This window comes from Triticum dicoccoides, chromosome 7A (assembly GCF_002162155.2).
Source record: "Triticum dicoccoides isolate Atlit2015 ecotype Zavitan chromosome 7A, WEW_v2.0, whole genome shotgun sequence".
In the NCBI taxonomy this organism is placed as follows: domain Eukaryota; kingdom Viridiplantae; phylum Streptophyta; class Magnoliopsida; order Poales; family Poaceae; genus Triticum; species Triticum dicoccoides.
The window spans coordinates 660902808-660909122 of NC_041392.1; the positions used below are offsets into that span (position 1 = coordinate 660902808).

General features: G+C 45.3%; 1 long non-coding RNA gene across 1 annotated transcript; it reads left to right on the forward strand.

Annotated features, from left to right (window-relative positions):
* Positions 1 to 350: 350 nt before the first annotated feature.
* Positions 351 to 2173, forward strand: LOC119332237. Its single transcript, XR_005160867.1, has 2 exons — positions 351 to 495; positions 1003 to 2173. It is a non-coding gene; the product is annotated as an uncharacterized LOC119332237 (long non-coding RNA).
* Positions 2174 to 6315: the final 4142 nt, after the last annotated feature.

The following is a 6315-nucleotide window of genomic DNA, read 5'->3' on the forward strand; positions in this document are numbered from 1 at the left end:
ACAAGATGTTGATGCGGGAGCGACGTCCCGCAGACGCGGCGTGCCAGACCGAAATTGTGGCTGGCCAAACTCCAAACTCTCCTGAGCCAAGCTCGGAGGAGGATGTTAGAAATACGGATTTGCTATTTTATAGTCGACTGTTTTTCAATTCGTTGACATTCAAATCTCTGTCCGTTCGATCTCGCATTGAGATTCACGCTCGGTCCTGTTTGCTTTGTGTCAGTTTTTGGGTCGGGTTTTTTTATCGGGCGCGGTTTTTTTGTTTCCGCCCGTTTTCCTCGGCTCCGCCTCGCCCGGCCAGGTACTGTTGGCTTTTGTCGTTTTTGAATTTAGGAGCGGGGTGTCGTTCCCCATTTCCATTCCGATAAGGCAGAGGGGAGAGGTCGAGCGGCGGAGGAGGGGGAGGCGATTCCTTGTGTTCATGGCGATTTCGAGCTCATCCACGGCAGGATACTGACTTCTTCCTCTTGTTTCTCGTCGTCCGCGGCTGCTCTGGTTGGTTGTCCCCTCTCTCGCGCTCTTCTTGCCCGTGGTTTTCGTGCCCTTGTAATTTCAGATCTAGGTGATTTCGCGTATCCGCGGGCTGCGCATGTTGCTGTCGCGGTGTCGCCTTTGGGGTGTGCGCGTGAATTTCTGGTAGGAGCCTGCAGTGCGCCACGGGCAGTTTTCGCCGTGATCCCGTGTGTTGTTGTTGTGGTCTCACACGAAATCCCTCCCCCCCCCCTCCCCTGCGGTTGTTTGGTTCTCGTTGTTGATGTGTAGGTAGGCGTAGAGGCTAGTTTTTCTGCAGTTGATGTTGAGGTAGGCATTGTAGGCGTTAGTTTTCAGCGGCGGATCCGGTAGGCTTGTCCCTGAATAGTTCCTGTTTGTAGCCCCAAAATTTTGTCATGTTAGTCTCGTTTTCTACCATGTTGTTGTTCATCCCGGATGTTTTACTGAACATCTCTATGTATTTTGCTCCTTTTGTTGTGCATTTTCCTGAATTTCGTGCTTATTTTTCAGTGTTTTCTCCATAATAGGAAGTGTATGTAAGATCAAGGGTCTGCAGTGGTATGCGCATGAAGTTCTGCTGTGCATTTTGTCTACCTTCATCTCTGTGCAGTTGACCTATATGCATCTCTATGCTGTAGAACTTCACTGCTTGCTTATGTGCCTCATGTAGCTTTGCTGTACTTTCTTATTTTTTAGTTAATATTGTACCCCTTGCAGTATTTTGCCTAGTGTTTATGTTGTCATAGTTGATGTGCAACTTGCTCCCTAATTAGTGTGTGGGTATTGTATCCTTTGGCCTTTGTAAATATTGTATCATTTGGCCCTGTTCTAGTCTGTAATACCCCTCTTGTTCTTCACTATGCATGTGTAGTAGCACTGCCTTCTTCTTAGTATGATTGATATTGTATTTTTTCTTAATTTCTATTTGATGTATCTCTGACTTAGACTGTACTTCCCCTAGTTTTCTTTTGATGCAGTTGTATGCGATGAATTTTTGTAATGTATTTTCTGAAGTTCAGTGTATTTCCCTGGAGTTTTACACTGTAATTTGTGTGGGTGAGGAATGTAATTAACCATATGGCTTACACTGCAACTAAACATAGGGCTTACACTGTAAATTAGCAGAGTTTTCCACTTTAACTAACCATATGGCTTACACTGCAACTAACGATAGGGCTTACACTGTAAATTAGCAGAGTTTTCCACTGTAACTAACCATAGGGCTTACACTGTAAATTAGCAGAGTTTTCCACTGTAATTAACCATAGGGCTTACACTGTAAAGTAGCAGAGTTTTCCACTGTAATTAACCATAGGGCTTACACTGTAAATTAGCAGAGTTTTCCACTGTAATTAACCATAGGGCTTACACTGTAAATTAGCAGAGTTTTCCACTGTATTTTGTGTTGATGAGGACTGTAATTTGTGGTTTGGCCTTAGCTTGTATTTTTCATAGGGCTTACGCCATAATTGAGTAGAGTTTTACACTATAATTTTTCTTGGTGAGGACTATATTTGTTGTAGGGTTTACAGTGTAATTGTAAAGTGTATTTTTCCTGTTGGGCTTACACCGTAAATGAGTAGAGTTCTACAGTGTAATTTGTGTGGGTTGGGACTGTAATTGTACAATGTATTTTTCCTATTGGGCTTAATCTGTAAGTCACCAGAGTTTTTCTGTGTAATTTGTGTGGGTTAGTACTATAATTGTTTCACTTAATTTTCAACGTAAATTCGGCGTGACTTGTCCTGAATTATTTCTGTAATATGACACAAAATTACAGCGTAATTTCACTTTATTTTTTCAGTGGTGTTACAGTGTAATTTCATCCTTAATTACTGTGTAGTGGCTCTGTAGTTATCATGCACTTTTACAGTGTAATTTTACCCCTAATTACAGTGTATTTTTTGGCCATAATTTTGTTGGGGAACGTAGCAGAATTTTAAAATTTTCTATGCATCACCAAGATCAATCTATGGAGTCATCTAGCAACAAGGGAGAAAGGAGTGCATCTACATACCCTTGTAGATCGCGCCCGGAAGCGTTCAAGAGAACGGGGTTGATGGAGTCGTACTCGACGTGATCCAAATCACCGATGACCAAGTGCCGAACGGACAGCACCTCCGCGTTCAACACACGTACGGTTGGGAGACGTCTCCTCCTTCTTGATCCAGCAAGGGGGGAGGAGAGGTTGATGAAGATCCAGCAACACGACGGCGTGGTGGTGGATGCAGCAGGATCCCGGCACGGCTTCGCCAAGCGCAAGCGGGGAGGAGAGGTGTAATGGAGGGAGAGGGAGGCGCCAAGAGCAAGGGTACGGCTGCCCTCCCTCCCCCCACTTTATATAGGGGCCTTGGGGGGCGCCGTCCTAGGAGATGGATCTCCAAGGGGGGGCGGCGGCCAAGGTGTGGCTTTCCCCCCAAGCCAAGTGGGGGGCGCCCCCACCCCTAGGGTTTCCCAACCCTAGGCGCAGGGGAGGCCCAAGGGGGAGGGGGTGCACCAGCCCACTAGGGGCTTGTTCCCCACCCAACTCAGCCCATGGGGCCCTCCGGGATGGGTGGCCCCACCCGGTGGACCCCTGGGACCCTTCCGGTGGTCTTGGTACAATACCGGTGACCCCCGAAACCTTCCCGATGGCCGAAATCGGACTTTCTATATATAAATCTTTACATCCGGACCATTCCGGAACTCCTCGTGACGTCTGGGATCTCATCCGGGACTCCGAACAACTTTCGGGTTACTGCATACTAATATCTCTACAACCCTAGCGTCACCGAACCTTAAGTGTGTAGACCCTACGGGTTCGGGAGACATGCAGACATGACCGAAACGCCTCTCCGGTCAATAACCAACAGCGGGATCTGGATACCCATGTTGGCTACCACATGCTCCACGATGATCTCATCGGATGAACCACGATGTCGAGGATTCAATCAATCCGTATACAATTCCCTTTGTCAATCAGTACGTTACTTGCCCGAGACTCGATCGTCGGTATCTCAATACCTTGTTCAATCTCGTTACCGGCAAGTCACTTTACTCATACCGTAATGCATGATCCCGTGATCAACCACTTGGTCACATTGAGCTCATTATGATGATGCATTACCGAGTGGGCCCAGAGATACCTCTCCGTCATACGGAGTGACAAATCCCAGTCTTGATTCGTGCCAATCCAACAGATACTTTCGGAGATACCTGTAGTGTACCTTTATAATCACCCAGTTACGTTGTGACGTTTGGCACACCCAAAGCACTCCTACGGTATCTTGGAGTTGCACAATCTCATGGTCTAAGGAAATGATACTTGACATTCGGAAAAGCTACAGCAAACGAACTACACGATCTTTGAGCTATGCTTAGGATTGGGTCTTGTCCATCACATCATTCTCCTAATGATGTGATCCCGTTATCAATGACATCCAATGTCCATAGTCAGGAAACCATGACTATCTTTTGATCAACGAGCTAGTCAACTAGAGGCTCACTAGGGACGTGTTGTGGTCTATGTATTCACACATGTATTACGATTTCCGGATAACACAATTATAGCATGAATAATAGACAATTATCATGAACAAAGAAATATAATAATAACCATTTTATTATTGCCTCTAGGGCATATTTCCAATAGTCTCCCACTTGCACTAGAGTCAATAGTCTAGTTACATTGTGATGAATCGAACACCCATGCAGTTCTGGTGTTGATCATGTTTTGCTCTAGGGAGAGGTTTAGTCAACGGATCTGCCACATTTAGGTCTGTATGTACTTTACAAATCTCTATGTCTCCATTTTGAACACTTTCACGAATGGAGTTGAAGCGACGCTTGATATGCCTGGTCTTCCTGTGAAACCTGGGCTCCTTGGCAAGGGTAATAGCTCCAGTGTTGTCACAGAATAGAGTCATCAAGCCTGACGCATTGGGTATGACTCCTAGGTCGGTAATGAACTCCTTCACCCAGACTGCTTCTTGTGCTGCCTCCGAGGCTGCCATGTACTCCGCTTCACATGTAGATCCCGCCACAATGCTTTGCTTGCAACTGCACCAGCTTAGTGCCCCACCATTCAAAATATACACGTATCCGGTTTGTGACTTAGAGTCATCCAGATCTGTGTCGAAGCTAGCATCGACGTAACCCTTTATGACGAGCTCTTCGTCACCTCCATAAACGAGAAACATTTCCTTAGTCCTTTTCAGGTACTTCGGGATATTCTTGACCGCTGTCCAGTGTTCCATGCCGGGATTACTTTGGTACCTTCCTACCATACTTACGGCAAGGTTTACATCAGGTCCGGTACACAGTATAGCATACATGATAGACCCTATGGCCGAGGCATAGGGGATGACACTCATCTTTTCTCTATCTTCTGCCGTGATCGGGCATTGAGCCGTGCTCAATCTCGTACCTTGCAATACAGGCAAGAACCCCTTCTTTGATTGATCCATTTTGAACTTCTTCAATATCTTGTCAAGGTACGTACTCTATGAAAGACCAATGAGGCATCTCGATCTATCTCTATAGATCTTGATGCCTAATATATAAGCAGCTTCTCCAAGGTCCTTCATTGAAAAACACTTGTTCAAGTAGGCCTTTATGCTTTCCAAGAATTCTATATCATTTCCCATCAACAGTATGTCATCCACATACAATATGAGAAATGCTACAGAGCTCCCACTCACTTTCTCGTAAATGCAGGCTTCTCCATAAGTCTGTGTAAACCCAAACGCTTTAATCATCTCATCAAAACGAATGTTCCAACTCCGAGATGCTTGCACCAGCCCATAAATCGAGCGTTGGAGCTTGCACACCTTGTCAGCATTCTTAGGATCGACAAAACCTTCCGGATGCATCATATACAATTCTTCCTTAAGGAAACCATTAAGGAATGCCGTTTTGACATCCATTTGCCATATCTCATAATCATAGAATGCGGCAATTGCTAACATGATTCGGACGGACTTCAGCTTCGCTACGGGTGAGAAAGTCTCATCGTAGTCAACCCCTTGAACTTGTCGATAACCCTTAGCGACAAGCCGAGCTTTATAGATGGTCACAATACCATCTGCGTCTGTCTTCTTCTTAAAGATCCATTTATTTTCTATGGCTCGCCGATCATCGGTCAAGTCAGTCAAAGTCCATACTTCATTTTCATACATGGATCCTATCTCGGATTTCATGGCTTCCAGCCATTTGTCGGAATCCGGGCCCACCATCGCTTCTTCATAGTTCGAAGGTTCACCGTTGTCTAACAACATGATTTCCAAGACAGGGTTGCCGTACCACTCTGGTGCGGAACGTGTCCTCATGGACCTACGAAGTTCAGTAGCAACTTGATCTGAAGTTTCATGATCATCATCATCAACTTCTTCTCTAGTCGTGCAGGCACCTCAGGAATATTTTCTTGAGCTGCGCCACTTACCGGTTCAAGAGGTAATACTTCATCAAGTTCTACTTTCTTCTCACTTATTTCTTTCGAGAGAAACTCTTTCTCTAGAAAGGACCCATTCTTGGCAACAAAGATCTTGCCTTCGGATCTGAGGTAGAAGGTGTACCCTATAGTTTATTTAGGGTATCCTATGAAGACGCATTTTTCCAATTTGGGTTCGAGCTTTTCAGGTTGAAGTTTCTTGACATAAGCATCGCATCCCCAAACTTTTAGAAACGACAGCTTAGGTTTCTTCCCAAACCATAATTCATACAGTGTCGTCTCAACGGATTTCGACGGAGCCCTATTTAAACTGAATGCGGCAGTCTCTAAAGCATAGCCCCAAAATGACAGCGGTAAATCGGTAAGAGACATCATAGATCGCATCATATCTAATA